This window comes from Triticum aestivum, chromosome 6B (assembly GCF_018294505.1).
Source record: "Triticum aestivum cultivar Chinese Spring chromosome 6B, IWGSC CS RefSeq v2.1, whole genome shotgun sequence".
NCBI classification, from domain to species: domain Eukaryota; kingdom Viridiplantae; phylum Streptophyta; class Magnoliopsida; order Poales; family Poaceae; genus Triticum; species Triticum aestivum.
The window spans coordinates 470,504,890-470,517,022 of NC_057810.1; positions in this window are offsets into that span (position 1 = coordinate 470,504,890).

A 12,133-nucleotide genomic window follows, 5' to 3' on the forward strand; every position below is an offset into this window, starting at 1 on the left:
GGAGCTCATCACCGCCGCTCGCCGTTGCCGCACCCAGAGCCTCCCCCTCGACCCTCGGCGTGCCCAGTAGCTCGGCTACCTCGCCCTCATCGTCTCCGACGAGTCAAGCGACCTCGGACGCCCTGCATCGCCGTCATCGAGCCGTCTTCTTCACACACGGCCGCCGGATGCCGCTCGTCAATTCGCCGTCTCTGCCACCTCCCCGAGCCCACCGAGCTGCTCGTCGACCTCGCCGTTAGCTCCTCTGCCGAACCACTCTCTCCCCGTGCTCTATTTCCCTCCGTAGCCGCCGTTACCACCGCGGCCGAGAGCTTCTCGCCGCCGGCCATGGCATGGCCGTGGCCACAGCCACCGCAGCTCGCTCCCGAGCCCACCGTCGTGCTCACCGCAACCTCAGGAGCCCGCAACACCCACCAGTTTCTCCCATAGCGCAGCATAGCGTCGAATCGATCGGCGCCCGAACTCCGGCGCCGCCGCGAGCTCGTTTCCGGCGAGCTCCGGCCACCACAGCCGCTGCCGCTCGCCCAGTTGGATGCGGCGCATCTTCAGCTACCCGTAGGAGCAAACCACGCGTCGAATGGTGCTCCGTAGAGAGCACACGTTGCATCTCCGTCGTCGGCCATGGTCGTCGCCGGCGAAACTCCAGCGGGAGCTGACGTGGCTCCGTCATTAGGAGCTAATCCAACTAACTAAACCACCTACAGCCACTGACAGTAGGCCCCACCCCTGGTCAAACCCCAGTCAGCGCTGGGTTTGACCGGGATTAGTTCCTGTGTCACTGACGTGTGGACCCCGCACGTCAGGTTTGACCTGGACCTGGCCGTTGACTCCCTGACGTCATGCTGGCGTTAGGCTGACGCAGTTAAATCATTTTCTGGAATTATTTTAATTCTAAATATTCAGGAAATTCCAGAAAATGTTCAAAACTTCAAAAATTCATAGTAATTCAACCGTAACTCCAAATTAAATAATTTATATATGAAAAATTATCAGAAAAATTCAAGGAATCCATCTATACCAATTTTATGCATGTTAGAACAACTTATAGCTGCTGTATAGCACAAATCAATTAAATGGCATTTGAATAATCACATATGGAGTTTGAATTTGAATCTTGTATTCAAACCAACTTCATTTAATCTGTTGCTAGTTGCATTAGCTCAAAACACATTCATATTGCCATGTCATAGCATGCATCATTTTGTGCATTGCATTGATTGTGTTCTTCTTTGTTGCCGGTATCTGTTCCCTCCCGGTAGACGATGTTCCGACGTTGTGATCATTGACACTGATGAAGAATCAATGTTATCTTCAGAAGTGCCAGGCAAGCAAAACCCCCTTGTTCATTCCGATACAATCCCACTCTCTTGCTCCTGCTCTCTTTTACTGCATTAGGACAACAACGATTCATCTGTTACTTGCTGCGGTAGCTGAACCCCTTTATCCTTTGCATGACCTGTCATTCCACAGTAAATAGATGAAACCCACTAGCATGAGTAGGAGTTGTTTGAGCCCTGTTGTGCCTACTCATTCTTGCTTGTTTGTCATGCCTGCTACTGCTTAGAGTTGAATCAGGTCTGATTCATCGGGGATGAATCAGAGGCGTGTGAACATGTCCTACTGTGTGTGAGCTAAGTGTGTGAACACGTTTTGGTAAAGGTAGCGGTGAGAGGCCATGTAGGAGTACATGGTGGGTTGTCTCATTGCAGCCGTCCTCAGGAACTGAGTTCTGTGTTTGTGATCCATGATTCAGCTACTACCACGCATTGGGCCCGAAACCAATGGACCCTCTCGGCTTCTTGATCACCCTTGTCCTCTGTCCAGGAGTTGCAAGTAGTTTCTAGTGTTTGTAGTATGCTGGAGGCCGTGGGCAGCGCTGACCGTAGGGGTGGGCTGTGATGCGGTAGGCACGTGGCACGGTGTACCGGGCGCCCGTTTGGTGTCTCGGGAACCCTGTTCACATCGTTTGGGGCTGTGAGCGAAACTCCGACCGGATCTCCTCATGGATGGAACCCGAATAGGCGATAAACCTGGACTAGAGACTTAGGTGATTAGGTAGGTCGTGGCCGACACCCACGTTGGGCTTCCGCTTGAAGGTTGCCGAGTACATGTCGTGTAAACGACGGTAAGTGGTGAGAGCGTGTATGAAGAAGTACACCCCTGCAGGGTTAACCTAATCTATTCGAATAGCCGTGTCCGCGGAAAAGGACTTCTGGATTGCTTATATCAGTTCATAGACAAGTGAAAGTGGATACTCTCAAATACGCAAGATAAGCGTGAGTGCTATGGATGGCGTTCTCGTAGGGAGACGGGAGCGGATCCATAGTGGTGTATTGATATGGTGAATATGTGGACTCGTGTGCGCCACCTCAAAAGAGTCGCTTGCAGTCGTAGTTTAGGATAGCCACCGAGTCAAAGCTGGCTTGCTGCAGTTAAACCCCACCACCCCTTTGTTGATAATGATGCATATGTAGTTAGTTCTGATGTAAGTCTTGCTGGGTACATTTGTACTCACGTTTGCCTATTTTATGTTTTTGCAGAGAGACTTCAGTCTCACTAGTAGTTCCGCTTGGACTTCGACGTTTAGCTTGTTACCTCAGCTACGATCTTGTGCCCTCGGCAGTATCTGGTAGATAGTCAGGCTTCTCAGCCTTTTTCATTTATAGTTGTCTGTACTCAGACATGATAGCTTCCGCTTGTGCTTTGACTTGTATACTCTGAATGTTGGGTCATGAGACCTATGTTTGTAATATCTCGCTCCTCGGAGCCTAATGAATAAATACTTGAGTCATAGAGTCATGTTGTGATGCCATGTTGTGTTTGCACATATCGAGCATATTGTGTGTATGTTATTGAAATGCTTGGTATGTGTGGGATCTGACTATCTAGTTGTTTATCCTTAGTAGCCTCTCTTACCGGGAAATGTCTCCTAGTGTTTCCAATGGTAGCTTGCTACTGCTCCGGAACACTTAGGCTGGCCGGCATGTGTCCTTCTTCGTTCCTGTGTCTGTCCCTTCGGGGAAATGTCATGCGATGAATACCAGAGTCCTGTTAGCCCGCTACAGCCCGGTTCACCGGAGTCCTGCTAGCCCAGTGCTACAGCCTGGATTCACTCGCTGATGACCGACACGTTCGATGCTGGGTCATGGATGCCTGTCCCTGTAAGTTTGTGCCACTTTGGGTTTACGACTAGCCATGTCAGCCCGGGCTCCTTATCATATAGATGCTAGCGACACTGTCATATACGTGTGCCAAAAGGCGCAAATGGTCCCGGGTAAAGGTAGGGCGACACCCGTGGGAATACCGTGCGTGAGGCCGCAAAGTGATATGAGGTGTTACATGCTAGATCGATGTGGCATTGAGTCGGGGTCCTGACAGCGTTGGTATCAGAGCTTGACTGCCTGTAGGATTACCAAGCCAAACTGGTCGATGTTGAGTCTAGAAATTCTTTAGTTATATGTAGGGGAATTGATTGTGGGATGGAACGTAAGGCTCTTTTTACTCCTTATACCTCATGGCCTTCTGATCTGAGTCATCATCTTCTCTTCTACGGGGATTAAGAACTAGGCTATCTCTTCTTTCTATTAGGATCACGTGTTACTAATCAGTGGACTTATAAGATTGTTGGATTTAACTCTCAGTTCAGTTACTACTATTTCCGTATGTTAATTGTTGATCTCGAAACCTTGATATTGTGCTTCTGAGTGGTTATGCCACCATTTTTGTGAATGTCTCAAATCTTTTCTGAGCATTTACAGCCGTTATGCTGTCCGAGTCATCCCAGGTTTCTAAGTAGTCTGATGCATTTGCAAATCCTTTCTTCCCGTTTCAATGTTCCTTTGGGCCAGATTAACCACACTAATCAGTGAGTTGAGGTACTCCATTACCTTGACATATATGTTGGAGATATTATTATGACCCTAGGTGTCTTAGGGGATCATCTAGTAATTTATCCATGATTTGTGTTCCCAGTGTGATGATTCTGGCCATCATTCTCGAAAGCATCCCATGATGCTACTTAGTAATAGGTATTCTGTTCCTGGGTTCTTGAACCCGAGATTCACTCTACCTACTTCATGTTGATAGTAATTGCTAGTGCCTTTAGGATATTAGTAACCTTTGCGATAGTCCTTGAAGTCCGTGGTATCTTCTTCTTCCAAATACCATGAACTACTTATGGCAGAAGTTCCTCGTTGAACTGAAATATCACAACAGGATTATTCTTGATGAGTTCTCCATTATATATTGTGGCTCTGCCAGTTCTACCTTTCTGCATGGGTTATCCGGAAGAAATATGTTGAACTTCGTTCGACATGCTAATCCATGCATCCACAACTCAGAAAATCATATGTTCTTTTGAGTTGTCCCATCTTAGTTGTTTCCGACCTTCGCCTATCAATTGATAGTCAAGAGTATGCGTGCATTCGTTCATCGATGCCTATTACCCTTGTGGTCCGCCAAGCCATTCTATTTCAGAATGAATAGGAGAAACAAACTCCAGAATCTCATCCATATCTAGGATTGGGTCAAAGCAATTGTATTCCGCAGATCAAAATGCCAATCCAGCTTCTGGTCTGTTCTACCTTGAAGTATTACCATCTTTATATCAGGAATATCATGGGAATTGCACACCATCTTATGAATTCTTGACGCAGTAATACTTCTGATCATCATTGATAATTTCTCGGTTTCCGTGTTATTGTAACCGGAATGCCGACAAATGAATCATGGCGTGTGAAATCAATACTGCTAGCAACTCCATTGCTTGGTAGTTAAATGGACGATAACCTCATTCTTAGCGTGTTGATTATTGAATCGTCACCCTAAGGTTGATTGTGCTACCTAGTCCTTATTTCTGGTGCACTCTCCGATCAGTGAGTTAGGATAGTGCCAATCCTTGCTTATTTGATCATATCGTCTTGCCCTGAAAAGTAAGATTGTTCTCGAGCTTAGTAACATACCGGTGGTTCATGATATTCCAAATTTCTTCTCGGAAGTATCACCAGGTTGTCGCCTGACCACTATGTTGATCTCGTGATCAAGTTGGGTTCTTGTGAACCACCTTCTCTCCAAAAATCGGTGTTAGGTATCCCTGAGCTAGTTGGTTAAGCTAGACAACAACTTGGAGAGTTGGAAGATAAAAGCTTGCCTGACTTAGTTCGTTCCAAAGGGATATTCTTGTGTAGGGTGTGCTGAAGAAAGATGATATCTTCACCGATTGGTCCTTGTGATCAGTTGCTGGACCTATTGTCTTATCAATCCTTTGATTTGAGTGTGGGCTATCGTCAAATCAAATCAGTACCAACGATGCTCGTAATGTTGTCTTATTCGTGGTTGATCCCTCGAGCATACACCATTACATCTTTGGCCTGACCAATGCTATCATCGTGTTCACTTAACTATGGAATTCCTTTTAAAAGGAAACCTAGATGAATTGTTGTTGAGCCCATTGGCAACATCCTTATCTCCTCCATGATGTTGTTGAACATTAAGCTAGTGTTGGAAACTTTTGAAAGCATTTTCTTCATGCTAGCTCATGAAGTATTTGTTTGATGAAAGGAGTGACTTCCTCTTATACACGTGCATTTGGTGAAAGTTGCCGCCGTGAATTTGAGAAAGATTGTTTTGTTTCCTTTGGAATCATCCCAAATCAGTCATGCACACGTGCGAAGTATTCTGTAGTCTGGAGACTTGCAACCTTCATTCTATATGTGTCCCTAGCACACTAAGCCACTGATTGACTTGTTCAAGGAAAAGAAGTCTATGCTTGGGATCTAATCCATGGACTTGCGTAAAGACTTCGATATCCTCGATGATGGTTCTCCACCTGAACTCGGTAGTGTTTAATTATAAGACTGCTACGTGGCCATGCTTGTCTGGGACAACGTGTTCGCATGTTTGTAGCAGAACCAGCTCATGTTTTGGAGCTTACTATCGTAGCTCACTCCCCGAGAATCCCGCAACATTATCTCGTCGATTTGTGTTGCAAACTTTCATTTTTCTTTCTAGACTTGATGAGTCTGGGATATCCTGACACCAACCAGATCTGAATCTCAGGAAGATGTGATGGTTGGAACATTTCCCAAGAATTATAATATTGGTCTCTCAATAACCAGCAAGGTGGATGTCGTGGCCAACACACCCATCCGGTAGACCTATTATTATAGTATCTTGTTTGAGGAAGTTGGCCACCTCCCCATAGGGATTTCGTAGGATTACTCCCTAGTTGCCCCTATGGATTTCTGTGTTCCGGAGTCCGACCTTTTTACTTGATGTTCTAGATATCAAACCATATCTATGGGTGGATTACGCTAGCACATCAAGGAGAACGTTAGAAGCGGAGTGCTAAATGTCTCTCGGTCGATCATCCAGATTTTATTTGCTTGGCCTCGCTAAGGTGAAATCTGAGAAAGTGTTATCCTCCTTCGCATCTGCATCGTCCATCGCTATTCATCATGGTAGTATGTTGTGTTGTCAGCACCCTTGACGCGGTTGTTGATAAAACCTTGATGATTGTGGAAATGCTCAAGTTCTTGAGAGCACGCACAAGCGCTACGTGTTATCATCGGCTCTAATTGGGATGCTCTCAGTTCCCTCGGCAATGCTATGACCTTCTCAAACAGTGAATTCACTCTCTATTGTTGGGTTCTTCCCCAGTTACCAGAATCATTCCCAGCATTTGCATTTTGTTCCCAGCTTGCACCGCCAATGTGCCATTCTACCATGGGTCTCTTCCATTTCCGGTGATAAGCAAATTCATCCATTACGTTGTCTTCAACAAGGTAATCCACATCATCCAAGTCCGAGTATGCCATTCTACCGACCCCCTCCAAACGATCGCTCGAGAATTGTCCTAGGCTGGTTTAAAGAGTTTCAATGATCTCTGAATCAAAGGTAATTCTTTTGCCACTTAAGGGGATATATCTACGAATCACCCCCCCTCCAGGATGTCTCGTTGAGGTATCATGGCAACTCAACTCCTCGCTACGTTGACAACCGTTCACCACCTTCTTAGGTGTGGAATCGTTGTCTACCTAGTGAACCTTCGTCATCTGTTCCACTCCATTCCTCTAGAGGTGTGCTTCGTCCCTCAGCTCGAGAGATGTTGCTATGTCCCATTCCGTGAGTTAATCCTGAGTTGTTCGTTCTTTGAGAAGATTAATTCTTCTAGAGTTTTCCTTCCCTCTTCTTGTCATGTTAGTTGGAGTTCCCAGAGAAAGACTTCGAGACAATGATGGTGATCGAATCAACGCTCTTATGAAGTGCACCCTGGATCGTGAAGATTATACTAGTTGCGTTTCCCCTTCACCTTACCCTACGCTTGAATCTCGGGACGAGATTTTTGTTTAGTGGGGGTGAGTTGTCACATCCCTGGTCCTGTTATGCACTAGGCTAGACCTCATGTGAGCATCATGTTTTAATTCAAATGAAATTTGAATTGAGGAATCTTCAAAGCCTCAGAAACCTTCTAAAAATGATCAACATTAAAATCTCCTCAAAGAAGTCCAAGAAAATGTTCCTCTTAGTCTCTGAAAATATTGCAAAGAGGTAAAACTCAAAACAATATTTTTGGTATCTCAGAGTTAATTATTTTGGGCCTTTGAATTAAATAAATAGCTATTTGCATTGGATATATATTTGATATATAAATAATATATGTCCAATAATTACTGGAACATTTTATGTGGTTTGGTATATTTTAGTTCTAGCCACATAACTATTTTCAGGATTTTATAAAATGGTTTAGTATATTACTAAACTAAAACAACACAGAACAAAATAGATAAATAAAAACAAAAATAGAAAGAGCAGAGGACTACCTGGCGCTCACCTCAGCCCACCTGGCCCAGCTCCTCCAGCCGGCCCAGCCCACCGCCGCTTCTCCCCCTGTCGTCTTCCTCCCCCTCGCCCCGAAGCTGCTCGGTGGCGCGTGCGGCCACGCGCCCCGGCCACCTCCTCCCTGCCTGGCTGCCTCCTCCTCTCCTGGACGTCTCCCGCAGCTCCACGCCACCCCCTGGAACCCCCTCGTACTCTCTCGACCCCTTCCCCCTCCTCTGCTCTCTCTCTCGCGCAGCCCGAGCGGAGCTCATCGCCGCCGCTCGCTGTTGCCGCACCCAGAGCCTCCCCCTTGACCCTCGGCGTGCCTAGTAGCTCGGCTACCTCGCCCTCATCCTCTCCGACGAGTCAAGCGACCTTGGACGCCCTGCATCGCCGTCATCGAGCCGTCTTCTTCACACACGGCCGCCGGATGCCGCTCGTCGATTCGCCGTCTCCGCCACCTCCCCGAGCCCACCGAGCTGCTCGTCGACCTCGCCGTGAGCTCCTCTGCCGAACCCCTCTCTCCCCGTGCTCTATTTCCCTCCGTAGCCGCCGTTACCACCGCGGCCGAGAGCTTCTCGCCGCCGGCCACGGCGTGGCCGTGGCCACAGCCACGGCAGCTCGCTCCCGAGCCCACCGTCGTGCTCACCGCAACCTCAGGAGCCCGCAGCACCCACCAGTTTCTCCCGTAGCGCACCATAGCGTCGAATCGATCGGCGCCCGAACTCCGGCGTCGCCGCGAGCTCGTTTCCGGCGAGCTCCGGCCACCACAGTCGCTGCCGCTCGCCCAGTTGGATGCGGCGCATCTTCAGCTACCCGTAGGAGCAAACCACGCGTCGAATGGTGCTCCGTAGCGAGCACACGTTGCATCTCCGTCGTCGGCCATGGTCGTCGCCGGCGAAACTCCGGCGGGCGCTAACGTGGCTCCGTCATTAGGAGCTAATCCAACTAACTAAACCACATACAGCCACTGACAGTAGGCCCCACCCCTGGTCAAACCCCAGTCAGCGCTGGGTTTGACCGGGATTAGTTCCTGTGTCACTGACGTGTGGACCCCGCACGTCAGGTTTGACCTGGACCTGGCCGTTGACTCGCTGACGTCATGCTGGCGTCAGGCTGACGAAGTTAAATCATTTTCTGGAATTATTTTAATTCTAAATATTCAGGAAATTCCAGAAAATGTTCAAAACTTCAAAAATTCATAGTAATTCAACCGTAACTCCAAATTAAATAATTTATATATGAAAAATTATCAGAAAAATTCAAGGAATCCATCTGTACCATTTTTATGCATGTTAGAACAACTTATAGCTGCTGTATGGCACAAATCAATTAAATGGCATTTGAATAATCACATATTGAGTTTGAATTTGAATCTTGTATTCAAACCAACTTCATTTAATCTGTTGCTCGTTGCATTAGCTCAAAACACATTCATATTGCCATGTCATAGCATGCATCATTTTGTGCATTGCATTGATTGTGTTCTTCTTTGTTGCCGGTATCTGTTCCCTCCCGGTAGACGATGTTCCGACGTTGTGATCGTTGACACTGATGAAGACTCAATGTTATCTTCAGAAGTGCCAGGCAAGCAAAACCCCCTTGTTCATTCCGATACAATCCCACTCTCTCGCTCCTGCTCTCTTTTACTGCATTAGGACAACAATGATTCATCTGTTACTTGCTGCGGTAGCTGAACCCCTTTATCCTTTGCATGACCTGTCATTCCACAGTAAATAGATGAAACCCACTAGCATGAGTAGGAGTTGTTTGAGCCCTGTTGTGCCTACTCATTCTTGCTTGTTTGTCATGCCTGCTACTGCTTAGAGTTGAGTCAGGTCTGATTCATCGGGGATGAATCAGAGGCGTGTGAACATGTCCTACTGTGTGTGAGCTAAGTGTGTGAACACGTTTTTGTAAAGGTAGCGGTGAGAGGCCATGTAGGAGTACATGGTGGGTTGTCTCATTGCAGCCGTCCTCAGGAACTGAGTTCTGTGTTTGTGATCCATGATTCAGCTACTACCACGCATTGGGCCCGAAACCAATGGACCCTCTCAGCTTCTTGATCACCCTTGTCCTCTGTCCAGGAGTTGCAAGTAGTTTCTGGGGTTTGTAGTATGCTGGAGGCTGTGGGCAGAGCTGACCGTAGGGGTGGGCTGTGATGCGGTAGGCACGTGGCACGGTGTACCGGGCGCCCGTTTGGTGTCTCGAGAACCCTGTTCACATCGTTTGGGGCTGTGAGCGAAACTCTGGCCGGATCTCCTCATGGATGGAACCCGAATAGGCGATAAACCTGGACTAGAGACTTAGGTGATTAGGTAGGTCGTGGCCGACACCCACGTTGGGCTTCTGCTTGAAGGTTGCCGAGTACATGTCGTGTAAACGACGGTAAGTGGTGAGAGCGTGTATGAAGAAGTACACCCCTGCAGGGTTAACCTAATCTATTCGAATAGCCGTGTCCGCGGAAAAGGACTTCTGGATTGCTTATATCAGTTCATAGACAAGTGAAAGTGGATACTCTAAAATACGCAAGATAAGCGTGAGTGCTATGGATGGCGTTCTCATAGGGAGACGGGAGCGGATCCATAGTGGTGTATTGATATGGTGAATATGTGGACTCGTGTGCGCCACCTCAAAAGAGTCGCTTGCAGTCGTAGTTTAGGATAGCCAACGAGTCAAAGCTGGCTTGCTGCAGTTAAACCCCACCACCCCTTTGTTGATAATGATGCATATGTAGTTAGTTCTGATGTAAGTCTTGCTGGGTACATTTGTACTCACGTTTGCCTATTTTATGTTTTTGCAGAGAGACTTCAGTCTCACTAGTAGTTCTGCTTGGACTTCGACGTTTAGCTTGTTACCTCAGCTACGTTCTTGTGCCCTCGGCAGTATCTGGTAGATAGTCAGGCTTCTCAGCCTTTTTCATTTATAGTTGTCTGTACTCAGACATGATAGCTTCCGCTTGTGCTTTGACTTGTATACTCTGAATGTTGGGTCATGAGACCTATGTTTGTAATATCTCGCTCCTCGGAGCCTAATGAATAAATACTTGAGTCATAGAGTCATGTTGTGATGCCATGTTGTGTTTGCACATATCGAGCATATTGTGTGTATGTTATTGAAATGCTTGGTATGTGTGGGATCTGACTATCTAGTTGTTTATCCTTAGTAGCCTCTCTTACTGGGAAATGTCTCCTAGTGTTTCCAATGGTAGCTTGCTACTGCTCCGGAACACTTAGGCTGGCCGGCATGTGTCCTTCTTCGTTCCTGTGTCTGTCCCTTCGGGGAAATGTCACGCGATGAATACCGGAGTCCTGTTAGCCCGCTACAGCCCGGTTCACCGGAGTCCTGCTAGCCTAGAGCTACAGCCTGGATTCACTCGCTGATGACCGACACGTTCGATGCTGGGTCATGGATGCCTGTCCCTGTAAGTTTGTGCCACTTTGGGTTTACGACTAGCCATGTCAGCCCGGGCTCCTTATCATATAGATGCTAGCGACACTGTCATATACGTGTGCCAAAAGGCGCAAACGGTCCCGGGTAAAGGTAGGGCGACACCCGTGGGAATACCGTGCGTGAGGCCGCAAAGTGATATGAGGTGTTACATGCTAGATCGATGTGGCATTGAGTCGGGGTCCTGACATAAAAAGTTTAGAAATTCGATCGAAAATACGATTCACGTTTTTTGTATGAAGGAAAAACGGTTTTCAAAACTGCTCTTAAACCGCTTACATTTTGCCAAAAATTTAACTTGGGTCATGATATTAGTGTTCATAGCTTTCCAACGGCATATCGCAAGCCCCATTTAGACACTTTTTATCTGAAGTTCAACCTTGTACTCGGGGAAGGTCAGGCGCGTTACTCGGGAAGTTCATGTTGTGATCAGAATATTATTCTCCCGTGATCAGAATAGTGTTTATATATATATGGTAACGCTATTCTAAGTGTGAGTGTAGAATAGCTTATTCTACACCCCCTAGTAACGCTATATGCAAAATTTAATAAAATGGTGTACAAATTATAGTAATTCAGAAAATATATTTTTATCATCCAAGTTTGTAATTTACTACGTTTTTACAAAAAATACTATATTTTACATAGTGTGTTACTATATTTTGTATGTAACGTTATTGGGGTGTAGAATAAGATATATATATATATATATATATATATATATATATAAATTAGGCTTCAAGTGCGTACTTGTTATTTAAACCTATGGTTAAAATGTGACACTAAATACGACTAGTAAGTAGTACAGTAGCAGTACTAGTATATGTCGTCAAATTATTCATCATGTCCACACATTGAATTGACG